At 48.4% G+C, this 17,962-nt stretch overlaps 1 protein-coding gene across 15 annotated transcripts in view; it reads right to left on the bottom strand.

Moving 5' to 3' along the window:
- Nucleotides 1–17,962, bottom strand: part of Ablim1 (actin binding LIM protein 1) — a 294,059-nt gene that overhangs the window by 170,606 nt on the left and 105,491 nt on the right. The gene's annotated exons all lie outside the window — the stretch shown is intronic.

Below are 17,962 nucleotides of genomic sequence, written 5' to 3'. Positions count from 1 at the left end.
GGCAGAGGGCTCAATCTGACTGCTGCTTACTGGAGAGCCAGGGAAAGAGACATGGCCTCTGGAAGGCAGGGGCAGGAAGACGCCACTATGGCAGGACCCTTCAGATCGCTGTAAGAAAACGGTCTTGTTCTAACTTGTAGTAGGGTCTGCTACAGGTGTTTAGGGGTTAATGCCAGCGTGTGGCAGAAAGGTTGGGCTTGAGATCTGTTTCCAGTGAACACGATTAAACTCATGGACGGGAGCCTAGGCAGGGAGTTGGTAACTATACGTAAAAGGGGGAAGTGAACTGTCTAAAATGTCAACCAGGGCTGGGGCCTCTTATCTCCCTCCATCCAAGCTCTTCTAAGACTTAGAAAAAACTGGCTGTGGCTGGACCTGGGGACACTGGCCTGTCATCACAGCTACGCGGAGGCTGAGGCACAAAGAAAGATCCCAGGTTCAAAGCCAGCCTGAGTTATAGTGTGAACTCAGGGCTAGCCCAGGAAATTCAGTGAGAGCCGGACTGATTTTAAGGACTGGGAAGAAGGCTCCGTGGTGAAGTGCTTGTGTGGATCCCTAAACTCGGTCCACTACTGCAGAGTACAGAGAAAGAAGGAAGGAATAAAATACTGCAGAGTACAGAGAAAGAAGGAAGGAATAAAATACTGCAGAGTACAGAGAAAGAAGGAATAAAAGAAGGGTGAGGACCGTGGGTGTCACCATCATTTCCATCCTGAGCAGAACAAAAGTTAGAACAAGACCGTTTTCCTGAAGGGGTCACATCATCACAAGATGTGTCCCTAAAGATCAGTGCGTGGAGGAGCAGAGGCCGCAAGTGACCCTGTCTGAGCAGCAGGTGCCTGTCACTCCTTTGTGTCTCTCCAGAGCCACCGGTCAGGAAGGTGGGGCTGAGGAGGAGGAACAGAGTCCCTCCCTACCAATCACCCAGTGCACATTTTTCACAGCCTCCCTCACAGATTTAAGAAAGATCCTCTTTCCAGTGCAGCCTCTCATCACCACCAGGAAGATGCTCTGGAGCATCCTGGGGAGCAGAGCTTCTTTGACCTTTATCCCATAGTAGCTGTGACCTCCCCAGGGACTCGTGACATTCCTGATTGTGGTTGTAGATCAGCAATTCTGATCAGAAGGGACATGGAAATTAAAGAATTGCAACATTGCATATTATGGTTACTTTGAAAACAGCTTGCTGTTTTTAGAAGTACACACATATGCACACATACATACATACACACCGATGCACACACACTTACACACATGCCAACACACACACACACACACACACACACACACACACACACACACACAGAGTTCTCCCAGTTATGTGGCATCTGAGCACTGGGAAAGATGTCCCTGGGTGACAGAAACATGCAAGGCTGTCCCAGCAGGGGCTCCCAGCAGTAGAGAATCTCAGCATAGCACCACAGTGAAAACCACGGGTTTAAGTGTCTGGCAGATCCGGTCCAAACCTGACTCTCCCACTCAGTGTTGATGTGAGCTTAGGTAGGAGTGTCTCCATTTCCTCAGCTGTCAAAAGGGCAGAAGAGTATTACTGCTTCAAGATCAAGCCAGGTGAAATCCCAGCCCGGAAGGGGAGGAGCTCTCCAGGCCCCAGTCCTAGCTGAGGAACAGTTGGTGGCCCCACAGTCATGAGCATATTCAGACAGCATGAACTGGACACAGTGGGCTATTGAAAAAGAGGGCATGAAGTTGGAAGGGGGACCTGTTGAGGGCATGGGGGTGGGGAAGAGTTGGAGGGGACAGGAGGGATGGACATGATCATACTACATTGTATACATGCATGGATTTCTCAAAAAATAAATTAAACTATTTTAAAAGTAGTATTGGCCTTGTGGGCTTATTGTAAACACTAAACATGGAAAAATCAAAAACCAGGAGTCACAACAACACTTAGCATAACCTCTCAACAGGCTCCCAGCCACGACAGATGGTCCCTGAGAACAGGGCTCCCTCCACCATCCGAGACGGAGTTAGAGTCACCGGCAGAAGCTCCCTGCTTACTGTTTTGTTCTCAGTCCCAGCTTCTTACTCATGCCTTTCCTGTTCTTAAATAAGGAAACGCCTTCCCCACTGGCTTCCGAGGGTTGTTTAGAGCACAAAGGAGGACTGGACAGATCCACGTGGGGACACCCTGAGAAGCACGGAGCCCGGCCCAGCTCAAGCCGGGGCTGAACACCAGACAACAACAGGAAGCTGCCACATTGCATCCCGAGCTGTTCCTGGCAGCTTCAGGAGGACTTTACCAAATGTCCCCTTGTCCCCTGCCAGGAGCTGTTCATGAGCACTCTGGGCTTCGCTAGCACAGGGACACGCAGGGGTGCCGGAGCGGGCTTCTCCTCAGAGCACCTGTCCCTACCGGGGTGCTCCAAGCACACAGCGGCTTCCCGGGAACCCACTTCTGTGATTCATTCCCAGCCCCAGGTCCCAGCCGCACGGAAACCAGACAGCAGAACGTAGCACCAAATAATTTTGTTTCGACTTCTCTGGTTTTTATTTTGTTTTGTTTTGAGACTGAGTCTCCATGTGTAGCCTTGAAATCACTATGTAGCCAGAGTAGACCTCAAGCTCACAATCCCCCTGCCTCTACCCCCTAAGCACTGGGATTACAGGCTTTTTCCACTAGTCCTAATTCAAAATAATTTCTAAAATAAACTATCATTGTTATTGTTGCCAGAATTTACTGGATGCTTTTATGTGCCCAGATACCAAACACTGTGACATGCCATTCTTATTTAATCCTCAGAGTCAATCCTCAGACCTGGGCCAGGAGGGTCCTGCCCTGATGGTGGGCCTTCACGGTGCATCTGACTCTTCTTCTGGTTCCAGGACCAGCTGTGGCCAGCATCCCAGCCTCCCCTCAGTATACTTTCTGACACAGGTGGACCTTGATACCCTTCTTGTGCTCTGCATGGCTGAGCAGATACCCTGAGGAACGAAGTTCCGGTTTCTGCCCACGAGCTTTCGGAACAGGACGGACATGGGATAGCTCTACTCCAGAAGAGAAGCTCGGTAAACAACCACACCCCAGACTACTGTGCTTCCTCTTCCTCAAAAGCTACTGACATACCTTTGGGGTGACACAACTTGTTTCTATAGACAGGTACCCCACAAAGATATTTTTCCGGGGTCCGGCACCAGATCACACCTGTCTGCAAACCTTACTCACAGGGAAACGCTGACTTACGTTAACTTCCTGAAGTAACACATTTGGTGAGAAGAAGAGTCTGGAATGTCCCAACTCAAAGCCACAAGACTCCAACACTCCGCCATCTCCCAGATTTCTTCATCTCTCTCCACCACGTTGTAGATCCCTCAGGGAGGCGAAGCCTTCCTTAACCCAGGCTCTTCTGTACTATATCACCACTCATTCCCTGGGGACAACACCATCCAGCACACTCTTATTTAGCTGCCATTTACCTGGCTTCCCTGGACATCCTGACTTGCCCTATATGACAGATTTTATCTCTTTCAAGAGAGGCATCCAGCTTAAACATCTTTCAGTGGCAGCACCAAGGCATTCACTAGAGAGTATGAATCCCAGCAGAAATTCGTGTCCTGTTTTCAGCCTTGCCTGTAGAATAAAACTTTTTGGAGCACAAAAATAGATTTGGCATCTACCAGACGAGGAACCAATAACTGAGGGCAGTACTTGCTTCAGGAGGCAGGGTCAGCGGGTTTCCAACAGTCTTTCTAGGGTAGCTTGTAAAGGAATTGGTGGCAGAAGCCATGTTTTCTCCATCTCTCCTTGTAGTAGAATATTATTTTAAGGTGTGTTACTTTTGTTTATGTCGCACTTGTTTAACTCTGTGAAGCTGTGTTGCTGTGCCTGTCTAAAACACCTGACCGTCTGATAAAGAACTGACCAATAGCAAGGCAGGTGGGGCTGGCAGGCAGAGAGAATACACAGAGGAGAAATCTGAGAGGAAGAGATGGAGGAGAAAGAAAAAGCAGCAGCTTGAGGAGGAGGAGGACTCCAGGGACCAGCCACCCAGCCACCCAGCCACCCGGCCACCCAGCCACCCCGCCCAGCCACCCAGCCACCCAGCCACCCAGCCGCCCAGCCACCCAGCCACCCAGCCGCTCAGCCACCCAGCCACCCAGCCACCCAGCTCCACAGCAAGCCACGGAGTGAGAAACAAAGAAAGGTATACAGGAATAGAAAAGGAAAAGCCCAGAGGCAAAAGGTAGACAGGATAATTTAATTTAAGGAAAGCTGGCTAGAAACTAAGCCAAACTAAGGCTGGGCATTCATAGTTAAGAATAAGCCTCCGTGCATGTGATTTATTTGGGAGCTGGGTGGCGGGCCCCCCAAAAAGAATAAAAACAACAATATCTCTTTGCTCCCTGAAAAGAGATGTGTCGGGAGGAGTGGAGTCAAGATGCTTGGAGAGTTAGAAACTGCAACCGTTGGCTTCAGTGGGAAGCTGTCTCTTGTCCGACCTGATGCTGCTCCTCTTGACAGGCCCACTTCCGGCCCAGTCAGTCAGAGCGGCCACCATGAGATGCTACTTCACTCACTACAATAGCTAGCTCGTACCTATCAGATAATAGGGCTTTGGGGGGATGACTCAGTTGGTAAAGAGCTTGCCGCATGAGTATGAGGACCTGAGTTCAATCCCCAACAGTCAACATAAAAAACCAGGCATGGTAGCATATGCTTGGAATCGTAGCATTGGGGAGGTGGAAACAGGCAGGTTCTTAGGGTTTGCTGCCCAGCCAGCCAAGCCTAATCAGTAAACCCTGGGTTCCTGTGAGAGAGCTTGTCCCCAAAAAACAAACTGGACAGCTACTAAGGCACCATAGACTGACCTCTGGTCTCAGAATACACACAAACATACACACACACACACACACACACACACACACACACACACACACACACACACACTAAGCCAGATAATGATATAGAACAGCCAGAATCTCCCTATGTTGCCGATGAGGGTATACTTTGTACAGTTGGGAGTTCATCAGGATAAGCTTAGAGTTACCCTATAGCCCTGGAATTCCACCCCTAGGCCATATACCCAGGAAGACAGAAAACATGTCCCCTTCAAACTGCAAGAATGTTATAGTAATACTAGTCACACTTGCTAAAAAGGTTCAAACAACCTGAAAATTCACCAACTAATGAGGGGACAAACAAAGTGCGGGTACAATGGAATATTTTTCAGCCACAGTAATGAATAAAGAAACGATAGTTAGTACAACTTGAAGGGCTATTGTGCTAAGCGAAGGAAGCCAGACACAGAAGATTACTGTACACTTTATGTATCCATGTCCAGAATGGGAAATCTATAGAGACAGAAAGTAGATTGTTGATCCCTGAAGGCTAGGGGTAGGGATGGAAAAGTTTGAATGGAGAGACAAACTAAAGGATCAGATTATTTTATTTTACTTTCAGACAATGAAAATCCTAAAAAAAAAAAACCAAACCAAACAAACAAACAAAAACCACTGTGGTGACAAGTTGTATGTCAGGAAGCGTACTAAAACATATTGAACCACCTACTTTAAATAGATAAATTATACAGTATACTTAACAGCTCAATAAGGCTGTTAAAATTAATTGCAATAAAACAAAAGACCTTCATATAAATGAATTCCCTCACCTCACCTAAACTGTCTCCAATCCTGCCCTTTCTCCAGCTGTCCATGAATTACATAGCACGTGCTCACTTGAATCAGCTCCATGTATCTGTAGGGACCGTGCCTAATGGCCTTCTGCCTCTTGTCCTTATTTAAGAACTGACTTACACCAGGGGTGGGCAGCTGGGTAAGCACCAGGCCACTAAAGCGCCATTACAATGTCTGAGACTTTGTCAGAATCAGCAGCCTAGGCTGTGATGACACCATTCGGTTGATGAAGGAGTCGCCATCCCAGCACCAGGACTTGAGTTCAACCCCAGAACCAATCAGAACCCACGTGTGGTGGTGTGCACTTGTAACACCAGAGATGGAGAGGCAGAGACAGGCGGTTCCTTCAGGCTTGCTGGCCGGTCAGTCTGACCTATCTACCAGTTCCAGAGCACTGAGAGATGGTATCTAAAGAAAACCACGGTGGATTCTCTCACCAGTACCTGAAGCTACCCTACACAGATGTGAGCACGCGCACATGCACACACACACACACACACACACACACACACACACACACACACACACATACACACGGCTCCCTCCCCAGCCTGAGCTCTCTCCACGCCCTTCCCAGGCCAAACACTGAGCAGTTACATTATAATGAGATTCACCTGAGAAAGAGTCTCAACACACTCTCTCAATAAAAACACTTTCTTTTCTCTTAAACCACCCCACTGGACAGGCAGCAAATTTGAAATTCGGCTTTGCTTAGGTCATCCCTGGCTGGAGTTAATCAGCTGCCGTGTGTAGTTCTTTCCTGGTCTTGTGAGAAAACAGCATTGCCGGGGTGCAGGGGTTTGATATCATATGTCTCGTTACTGATAATTATTCCAACCATGTTTTGAAAGAAACGTATTTGTTAAAAGATCATAAACCAGAGACTCAAATGTGTGGCTGTCCTTCTGCCACGGCCTCCATTCCTGCAGCTCCCGCCCCGTTCATTATACATGAAGGACGGCGTTTCCTTTGAAGCACGCAGCACAGGAGAATGGCCCAGGAGGAACTTTATTACTATGCCAATCACAAAACACAAACAGGCATCCAAAGGCGATTCAGTTACTTACCAGAAGGATCACAGTGGCCAAACCTGAACTCGGGTGAGTCACAATCCTCGGAATACAGATAGAACAGATGTGTGACTGTGCTATACCTGTGATGAGCCGGGTCAGGGATCTCGGGGACACTCAGGTCCTCAATAATCAGTCTCCTTCTGTGCGAGCCCCTGAGGCTGGTTCTCTCAGATGAGGTGACTTTGCCCTTCTCAGAGCTGCACAATTTCCCCAGACACTTTAAACCAAGGAAGGACGGCATGTTGGCATGGCAGACATGTAATCAAGATTGGACCCAGGAGCCCAGGAAGCAGGGCTCCCCAATAGCTGCTTCAGCTCTCCGGGTTCCTATCATCTCTTTTCTTACTGCCCAGCAAAGAAGATTAAGAAGGACGCATTTAAAAGATTACCCTCAGGAGCTTAGCCATATTTTCAGCCAGATGATTATGTATAAAAACAGCCCACTACCAGGAGCTTATGACTGCAGTCTGAGACAGGAATTTGTACTTGAAAATAAAATTAATACTGCACCTAGGGCAATACCTAAAAGAATTATCCGGCAACTATTTCTAGAATGTCCAATATTATCTGGTGAAAGTGCTAAGAACAAGTCTAAATAAGCCCAAGATAAACTGTATTCACTCTACAAATGCATGCCAGGGACAAACTCGGGTCATAATTTCAAGATTGCCAGCATTCTGAAGCTCAGGGGGCTGAAGTGGGCCCAGCAAAAGCACCCTGGCTTTAATTAGTAACAGATCAAGCTCCAGGCCAGAGTGAGCAATCATTTCCTTTCCACATTCTAGAGAATTCTTTCCCCCAGTGCCATACACTCTGTTGCATTTTCAGTAGCCAGTGTTCGATAGTCTCAGTCATTCCATGGGCTTCCTGCTAATGTAGACACACAGGACGGGGACAGCATTGTCATGGGGTAGAAGCTTCTCTGATCCCCAAAGTCAACCCTAGTAGGTCCCTCCGGGACTTAGGGCTCTGACAACCAAAGAGCAGCCCTGGTGATGAGCTTTGTGATGCCCACACTGTCAGGTTAAGTACAGTGTGTGACATTCTACAACCACGCAACAGTGACAAGTCAAGGTGAATAAACCTATGCGTCTTCTCCTGCTGATGGGCCACTGGAGCCTTCAGAATTTTCTTCTATTAAAACCACTGTGTGCTTTAAATAAATGGAACTGTAAGCCTAAGAGGGTCTGCAAAGATAAAGTCCGGCACTTCTCGGAAATTCCTGTGAATATCTACAGAACATTCACAAATATGAATTGTGGTATCTGCTCAGACCTCCACATGAGATTCCTGTGAGTGGGGCCCAGAAATTTCTATTTCTAAAAGTTCTTCAAACCAGGACCAGCAATGGATGCCCCAACCAACTCTATCCTTTAAGATGAGGAAGGACAGTATCAGAGAGGCTGAGGGACTTCCTTGAGACAGCCCAGCAAGCCTGGGGGCTAAGTGCTCAGCTGTGTTCATGCTACATTAGGAGGCCCTGCCACAAAGGCCGTGGGTGGCGGAGTGAGCTGGGAAGAGCTGGCTTCCTTTACCGGCTCCTGATCCTTAGTGTGGGTTTTGGCAGCAGAATTCAAGAACCAGAGTCACCAAATTTGCTGGACTTGTTCCCCCTGGTGGGAAGCACAGCGGACTCGGAAGAGAAAGGCGGTTCCAGAGGCTTCCCAGCCTGCGGCAGGGCCAGGGGCAGTGGAGTCAAACTTCAAAAGTCTCATACCCTAAATTACAGAATTAAGCCCATGTCAGTCTCTCCCCTACACCCACCCCACCCACATACACACAGACACACCCTCCTTGTAATGCCTTACTCTAAAGACAGTGTGCAGGGCTGCTGGAACAACCTATGTGCCCTGAAGAGCCTATCTTCTTGGCCCAAATCAAGTGTGACAACGCCATTTTACCTCTCGGTCTCTAAACCGGTCAACTGTCACTCACAGAAACTAATTCCACGGCATCAACTCCACCTCCGTGCTCAGCTGCGGCTTATTCCAGCAGTTAATATTCAGGCCAGTCTGGGCTTCAACAGGCTTACAGATCCATGTATTTACTTGGAGACACAGCCGTTGGGATAGGACTATCTCCCCATGGTGTACTACCTGCCTGCACAGGTGAGGCCCCGGGTCCATACTCTGCATGACGAGAGAAGTGATTGTCTTCTAGGATAGTGTAAAAAGCAAACATGGGAACTTTGGATTTACAGATTATAGGGAAGAAGTCTGGTACATGTCAAAATGCCAGAGCAGGGTGGGGAGGGAGTAAACCCCATGAGGTGGCTGATGACAACAGCAGGTGTCCATTGCTTTTAAAGATGGCACATGGGGCTGGAGAGAGAGCTCAGTGGTTAAGAGAACTTCCTGCCTCCTCAGAGGACCTGAGTGCAGTTCCCAGCACAACTCACAACTGCCTGCAACTCCAGCTCCAGGGGATGTAAAAAGCCTTTCTGGCCTCTGTGCGCACACACACACAGATACACACACATAAATACAGATGCCTCTGTGCGTGCCCACACTCACATGCACATACACACAAATAGATACACACACATAAATACAGATGCCTCTGTGCATGCCCACACTCATGTGCACACACAAACAGATACACACACATAAATACAGATGCCTCTGTGCATGTCTACACTCACGTGCACATACAAACAGATACACACACATAAATACAGATGCCTCTGTGCGTGCCCACACTCACGTGCACATACACACAAACAGATACACACACAAATACAGATGCCCAACTACATATAAGCATAAGAAAAGTGGCCTCTTTCTCAGGTCAGAGTTCAGAGCTGGCTGCTCAGGGCTTGGGGCTAGTTGGTGGTCAGGAAACCTGTGGACTAAATTCTACCTCTAACTTAACCTCCTTACATGATTCTAAGTAGGCTCCCAGCAGAGACCACATCTCAGTCTGCCTGACAGCAGGCCTAGGAAAGCATGGCGTGGGGAGAAGCCTGCGTCCAGCCCTTACCCTGACGCTCAAGCAGCCTCCGGCCACAGTCCACGTCAGAGGACAGTGCCAGCACAAGAGGACAGTGGGCATTGCTGGCATTTATACAGTTGTACAAGAAGACAGCACTCAACAAATAAAGTAATAAAGACACTGCACTGTGCTACATTGCAAAGCTAGCAATACAAATGTTCACCCCGTGTCTAAGATTCAGCTGCCCGAGTGACCAGCCCAGTGACCAGCCAGTGACCAGTCAGTGACCAGTCAGTGACCAGCCAGTGACCAGCCAGTGACCAGCCAGTGACCAGCCCAGTGACCAGCCAGTGACCAGCCCAATGACCAGCCCAGTGACCAGCCCAGTGACCAGCCCAGTGACCAGCCAGTGACCAGCCCAGTGACCAGCCCAGTGACCAGCCAGTGACCAGCCCAGTGACCAGCCCAGTGACCAGCCAGTGACCAGCCAGTGACCAGCCTAGTGACCAGCCAGTGACCAGCCCAGTGACCAGCCAGTGACCAGCCAGTGACCAGCCAGTGACCAGATAGCCAGGAGCCTGTACCTGCTGCCAGCAGTTCCAACTCACCTACATAAGTTCCCCCATGGTATGCTGCAAATAGAAACCGGCAGCAGGGAGATTCACTAGGGAGCTTCAGTAAGCGTGGGGAGGCCCCTAGCACTTGGCCTTTGTGCAGTGAGGTAGCTCAGTGACTGTCCGAGGAGATGGACTCCACCTCCGAGCCAGCTTTTGGGTCAGCCCAGCACTTGGGGGATGGATGTCATAGACACTGCTTTTGCAGGACAAGCCACAGCGCCCCACAAGTGAGCCCCTTGGTTATGTTTTTGTCACCTGCTGAGATCTACATGCTTCTCGCTAAGAAACTTTTTTTTTTTTTCAGAGAGCAAATCCCTGTCTTCCGATGAGACTCTTCCTGCAGCCTGGAGTTCTAGGGAGACGGGCTGAAGGTGGCCTGCAGCTTCCTCAATGACTATGGAGCTAACTGCTTTCTGGAGGTTTTTAAAAGCAAAAATGAGCAAACCAAAGAGCTCAGGAAGCCCCCTGCAAACCGGCCTCAAGCCCCTACAGGAAGCTCACAACATCAGAGTGATCTTTAATGCTAAGCAGAACAAATGGTGTGTGTGTGTGTATGTGTGTGTGTGTGTGTGTGTGTGTGTGTGTGTGCGCGTGTGCGTGTAAGTGAGAAGGCTGGAGAGAGAAGGGTGCCGTCGGAATTCCCAGCAAGCATCATCAGAACCACTGGAGCGTCTCTTCTGAGGCACGCTTCCTGCCAGCAACACAGCCTGGTCTTTTGCTCGTCTGCATTCTCAACCTTCCTGCAAGCCTAGCCCGAAGGGGTCTTACCTATCCCTCCAAAGCAGGCCGTGATTTTCTGGGTATACTGGCACAGGCTTCCATCTGGGCAAGGCTCCTCCGCAAGACCTGCTTCGTCCATCCCTGCGAGCATCTGCCTTTCTTCCCGTAATACCACTCGCCCAAGACCTGCTCAAAACAGAGCGAGCTGCCAAGCCCCCTCTCCTGCATCATCTCCATCAATAATTCAGATACTACATAAAATCTGCTGAGCATTCAGGACTGAGGTACTCTGAGGACTGAAGCATAATTAGTTAACGGACATCAAGTGTCTCAAATTACTCCCTGACAACATTCTCCATAGGCAAGGTTTTCAAGTAGCAGTGAGAGTCAGGCTTGAGATGCCTTCAAGAAGAGAGAGAGCACGAGTGTGCCCAGGGCTCCCAGGCGCAGTGTTAGACGAGTGTCTCCATGGATCTCCTCCACAGAGTCAGAGCACCGAGACACGGCACGGGTCACATTTCGTCAGACCTGCTGCAGAGGAATGCGCTTCATACTCCAACCCCTTACCCTCTGCCATATATTTCTCTCATTTGCTAAAATTCCTCAGCCTGCTTCCCGTTAGAACCTCCTGGAAATCCCCCTGACCTGAAGAATGCAGCTGTTACCTCTTCCTGTGAGGCTTCCAGGAGCAGTGTGGCCAGGACACACGTCCACTCTATCTCCAGACGACAGCTCTGCTCAGTACTGACACAGCCTACCTCATCATAGGGCTGCTTCTAGACTGTCTGCATCTCCTGCCAGCTGCTAAGCAACTGTCCCCTCACCCCCTTTCCTTTCCAGGGGGCTCTACACACACTGGGCACTCAATAAGAAGAGTGACAATATCCCATCAGGGGCTACTGTCAAACATGAACCCCAATACTTAGATCAAATTGTTTGACCACAGATAAACATGTCGCCATAGTCAGCTGCTTTGGTAGGAGAGGAAGACACCCACATTCTACCCCACAGTGAGGCACAAACAGCTTCAAGCTCTTGGCCAGAGTTTGTCTAAGTGCCACTGATCTGGAAGGCACTGAGTGGCAGGCATATGCCCAGAGGCCCCCACCAGCTGTGGCCACAGGAAGCTGTCCCGGTAATCAGGAAACAGGCTGTCCTTGCCGGCAGGATAACTCACGGAGCATGGAAGCCGCAGCTCCAAGCATCAGCACTCTGCACGTGGGCTAGCAGAGGTGCTGACCGTGAGCAGGTGCACTGCGCCTGCCTGCCTGCCCGCTTCCCCTCCTCCAGAGGTCTCCTGGGAGGGAGAATGCAGAGGGAAGCATTTCCAACAGCCCGGCTGGAAGTATTTATAATTTATCTCTCTCAACACTGAAAAGCCCTGACTCATTCTGGCAGGCCTCAAGTGCTCTGCTGATTTCTCGGAAATGTCCAGTAGCCCAGGTAACCATGTCCCCTCTATGTCGCAGCCAGGTGTCTTGTTTGCTGGTTTCTTCCCTGGAGACTATCCACCTTTAGATTGAAACTTTGAATTTGCAGAATTCCCTGCAGGTTATGGTCATAAAAATGTATAAAGTAAAATCATGTCTGGTACTTGAAACCTAGCAAACCACCCAGGGCTAATGAGGTCACGGATTTAGGAGGAGAACCTGCAGCTGCCACTTTGCCAAGACAGCATCATCCCTGGTTGCATCCTAACATTTATCCTTACACCCACAGACAGGCGTAGTTCTCACCCGTCATCAAGGAAACTTCTCTTGGCAATAGACAGAGACCATTACAGGAAACTACAACTGAGGTATTAACTTTATTCTGCAAATATGTACCGAGAGGTCAGGGACATGTCTCAGTGGGTAAAGTTCTTGCTTTGTGAATATGAATGGATGACATCCCCATCACTGATGTCAAATGTTTGGCATGATAACACACCAGTAACCCCAACACTGGGCAAGTGGAGACAGCAGAATCCTAGGGTTCACTGTCCAGCCAGCCTAGAATAGTTGGTATAAACCTAGACCTCAGTGAGAGACCCTGTCTCAAAAAATAAGGTGGATAGTTCCTGAGGAATGACACCAAGGGTGACTTCTGGTATCCACACACATGTGCATAAATGTGCACAAACCACCCCTTCTCACATGCACATTAATTAACATAAGAATACAAACATGTATCAGTGCACAGATGTCGATGGGCCAGATGTTAGCAGCATTACTGATGAACCAGCCAGAAGCCCTCTCAGGCACGGAAGTGCCTAAGTATAGAACAACCCAATAAACACAACCTCAACATGCAGGTGCGTGTCCGTGGGTGCAAGGCAGTGTGAGAACACGGCTTACGGTCCCTGTTAGTTTCTCATCTTCTTTATCTGTTTGGGCTTTGTTTTCATGTAGCTGGACTAGCCTTAAACCCACGATCCCCCTGCTTCTGCCTCCCAAGTGTGTCACCACACCCAACGGGTTAAAAAATATTTCTGAACACAGAAATGGCTTATGTGTCCCATTTACACGAACAGTTTCCCATATTTCTATTTCAGCCCCGACAATGACACACAGGCAAATGGACGGGGCACATCAAGTGAGTTCCATTGTGATGTGCCTGGATTTTGTGGACGTGCCCGAGGAAAGCCTGAGTCAGCCTGACACTGCTGGGACTGTGGGGACCCTGGTGTCCCCACTGGTCTTTGAAGACAGATTTATTAAGAAACGAAGGGTTTGGGGAGGGCAGAGAAGAGTATTCCAAGTAGAAGGTTCTCCAGAAGGAAGCTCAGTTAGATCACAGGAAATGAAGGGAGGAAGGGACTGGGGTGAGTCCCAGTTGGAGACCATCCACCCACATGTGCACAGCCTCCCCTGGGGCACGATGCATGGCTCTGAAAAGTATGTCCATGGCCTTCTCTCCTGAGTGGACTAGAGTTCCCAGAGAGCTGCTGGCACATGCCCACAAGCACGTTTTGCATGGCCCACTCTTCACAGACCTACTCAGCACTTGGTTTCGCCCTAGTGCTTTAAACCCGCAAGTGTGTTAATCACAGCAGTGACTCTGTGAGATCAGAGACCCACATGCTCAACTGAAAAGCAGAGGCTCGCCCCTGAGAATAGCGTTTCCCTCACAACTCCTACCCCTACTCAGAATTCCCAGCTTGAAATAACCTGAACTCCCTAAGGCAACTCCAAGGCTTTAATATGAATAAAAGATGCCTTTGGCTATTTTGAAGTCCACAGCTGTAGATGGTTTTGGAACACACTGTTTTATATGTGGCTATAGATGGACAATGATTTTTCTAACAATAGAGAAGTTTCCGGAGTCTGGAGCTGATCGAATAGCCAGTCTGCTGCATCCTTTATCTGCTAGGGACAGTTTATTGGATAGAAAACTGGCAGTCTTTCATATGGAAATGCTCTAGGCAGAATCACTGTGCAGGACTCTATTGTTTGTCAAAACAGAGTGTGCAATAGCTTCAGGATAATCTGTTACAGAGTGCAAGGGATATGTCAGCACAGACATGTACCATGAACACGTATGCATGCTTTAGAGTGTATTTAATAGGAATATGGCATAAGAATATTTCTCAAGAAAGAACATACATTTATATGCTTTATTGTTTACTATGAGGAATGCTAAATTACATGTTTGGAGACCAAGAATTAATCTACCAAAATAAACCACACAGAAACTGACCATAACACCAATAGCACAAGCAAGTACCAGCACTTTCTGAAACAGAAACAGCCCGTGATTGCCGCATTCTCCTGTCACAACCTTGGCAGCCGAAGAGCTAGAGTTACAGGATGCTCACGGCCATGCCCAGTTATGGGGATAGAAACTCAGGCCCTCCAGCACGCGCAGCCAGGACTTTTACCAACCTAGCCATCTCCTCGGCCCCAATTTCTTCACTTCCTGAGTCTTGGCTGCCTCATCTGTGAAGCGGGTAAAATGCCAGTATCTCTCCGTGTGTCAGTTTAAAGCCCTCGATAGTTTCTGACGGACAGAAACACCCCATAAAGGTTAATTTAGACATGACAAAGAAAAATACCCAAAGGGGTGAGAATAGAAACTTAATTAGAAGCAGCAGATGGATCCAGAGATAATTGTGAGTGGTAAATAAGTATAAAGCAATTATATCCTCATTTTACAAAGGAAAGGGTCTGTGCAGTTTGAGGCGACTACTGCTATTTTACAATGGGATATTCATATTGTGATGTGAAGTCAGCTCCACCTTCCAGCATCAGTCCCAGTCCTGCCATGGTCGGAAAAGCTTTCAGCCTGGGAAGAAAGGCGTAGTTATTCCCAACTGTGTGCCGTCAGCCCCCACAGGCCGAGCTTAAAACCAACAGTTGTGATTTATTTCATGTAGTGGGTGAAGGCAAGTATTTTAAGACCACAAATTTTAGGGCATAAGATTTTTTTTAGAAACTTTGGAAGGGTCCACATTAAAGATCCATATGTTCATTTCTAAAATCAGATTTCAATCTCTTGTGGATCATGTCCTATATTGCCAAGTGATTGAGTGTGTGAGTAGGAGCACTTTGGAAGCAAATTCTGCCACTTTCTCTAGTCACAAATACAAGAATATGTCTTCTTTCTCCACCATTTTGCATTTAGAGCTGTCCATATGCTTCCTTCTTTGACAGCTAGTGGAATACTATTATGCATCTTACTCCAAAATCATTTTTAGTATAAATTGATTTTGTTATTTTTCATGAACATACATTAAGTAAAACGCATAGATCTTAAATGCATGGCTCAATGAGCTGTAACATTCATTCACCATATAATGTCCATCTTCTGTCTAGGGACAGAACACTTCCTACTCCCAGAAAGCCCTGGTCCACATGTCAGAGATAATGGCTGTTACGATTTCTATCTCTTTTTGTATATTCCATAGATGCATCCGTATGTGCCCTTACGTCTATAGCTTTTTCTACTCAGTATGATTTTGAAATCCATTCTTACTTCTCCACTAGGTTTATGCCAACATGTATCCCAGTGGAAACTCATAGCTTTTCTCTATCTTGCTACATATCATAATCAAGATATCTAGCCACAACAAACACTCATTCCATGAACTTTTAGAAACACAAAAAGGACATATCAGTGACAGGAGCAAGTGACAATTTAGGGTGCTTCCGGTGAATGGCATTGAGTGATGGGTGCATGTCCAGCTGTACAAGAAGGGACAGAGTGTGGGGTAGTCTCTGCAGATACTGAATCCAAAAGGGAACTGGAAATGGGGACTTGTCAGCTGTGGGAGGAGCATGCAGCATAAGCTGGAGGTAGCAAGAGAAAAAGGCAGTTTGATGGCTGAGCACAGGAATGAGACAAGATTGTCCACAGAGAAGTTGTAGGAAACAATCCCGACTGAACCATTCCCTTCTTGCATAGTCTCCTGTACTCAACCAGGAATGGCAGTGTAGTTAGACGGTGACCCCAACAACAAAGGGACAGCATGAAATGTCACAGATACCACCTAAAGTGAAAATACATCTTCATGATAGTGACATTGAAAAGAACCCTGAAGATTACTCACTGCCTGAGAGACCACCAAGAAGCAGAGTAGGAAAAAGAGAACAAGTTTTTTGGAAAGAGATGACTGACAGTGAGCTCATGTCCAATGGAACACTTGGTTCATGATGCCATCAGAATATCCATGGAGTGAGTGGAGTCCAGCAGACAGCAGAGACCACTGGCCTCAGGGAGAGAGGTGGAAGATAGAGGCTACAGTAGCCTCCATCCACCCAGAGGTCAAGTCTGGGGCCACAAAGCCACGAAACAAATCACTGAACTGTGAGCCTGGAAGACACTGATGTGCTTGTCCTGGTTTTTAATCTTCTCCTGGGATGGAGAGAAAGCTTTACAAACATCTACTTCTTGTGGATTGCCTTGAAAAAAGGATTAAAACTGCATCTAGTGACCAGCCCAGTGACCAGCCAGTGACCAGCCAGTGACCAGCCCAGTGACCAGCAGTACCAGCCCAGTGACCAGCCCAGTGACCAGCAACCAGTGACCAGCCCAGTGACCAGTCAGTGACCAGATAGCCAGCAGTTGCCAACTCACCTACATAAGTTCCCCCATGGTATGCTGCAAATAGAAACCGGCAGCAGGGAGATTCACCAGGAGCTTCAGTAAGCGTGGGGAGGCCCTGCACTTGGCCTTTGTGCAGTGAGGTAGCTCAGTGACTGTCCGAGGAGATGGACTCCACTCCGAGCCAGCTTTTGGGTCAGCCAGCGCTCGGGGGATGGATGTCATAGACACTGCTTTTGCAGGACAAGCCACAGCACCCCACAAGTGAGCCCCTCGGTTATGTTTTTGTCACCTGCTGAGATCTACATGCTTCTCGCTAAGAAACTTTTTTTTTTTTTTTTTTTCAGAGAGCAAATCCCTGTCTTCCGATGAGACTCTTCCTGCAGCCTGGAGTTCTAGGGAGACGGGCTGAAGGTGGCCTGCAGCTTCCTCAATGACTATGGAGCTAACTGCTTTCTGGAGGTTTTTAAAAGCAAAAATGAGCAAACCAAAGAGCTCAGGAAGCCCCCTGCAAACCGGCCTCAAGCCCCTACAGGAAGCTCACGACATCAGAGTGATCTTCAATGCTAAGCAGAACAAATGGTGTGTGTGTGTGTGTGTTGTGTGTGTGTGTGTGTGTGTGTGTGTGTGTGTGCGTGCGCGTGCGTGCGTGTAAGTGAGAAGGCTGGAGAGAGAAGGGTGCCGTTGGAATTCCCAGCAAGCATCATCAGAACCACTGGAGCTTCTCTTTTGAAGCACGCTTCCTGCCAGCAACACAGCCTGGTCTTTTGCTCGTCTGCATTCTCAACCTTCCTGCAAGCCTAGCCCGAAGGGGTCTTACTATCCCTCCAAAGCAGGCCGTGATTTTCTGGGTATACTGGCACAGGCTTCCATCCGGGCAAGGCTCCTCCGCAAGGCCTGCTTCGTCCATCCCTGCGAGCATCTGCCTTTCTTCCCGTAATACCACTC

This window comes from Peromyscus leucopus, chromosome 1 (genome assembly GCF_004664715.2).
Source record: "Peromyscus leucopus breed LL Stock chromosome 1, UCI_PerLeu_2.1, whole genome shotgun sequence".
Lineage (NCBI taxonomy): Eukaryota > Metazoa > Chordata > Mammalia > Rodentia > Cricetidae > Peromyscus > Peromyscus leucopus.
This window is presented reverse-complemented; position numbering and strand designations above follow the sequence as displayed.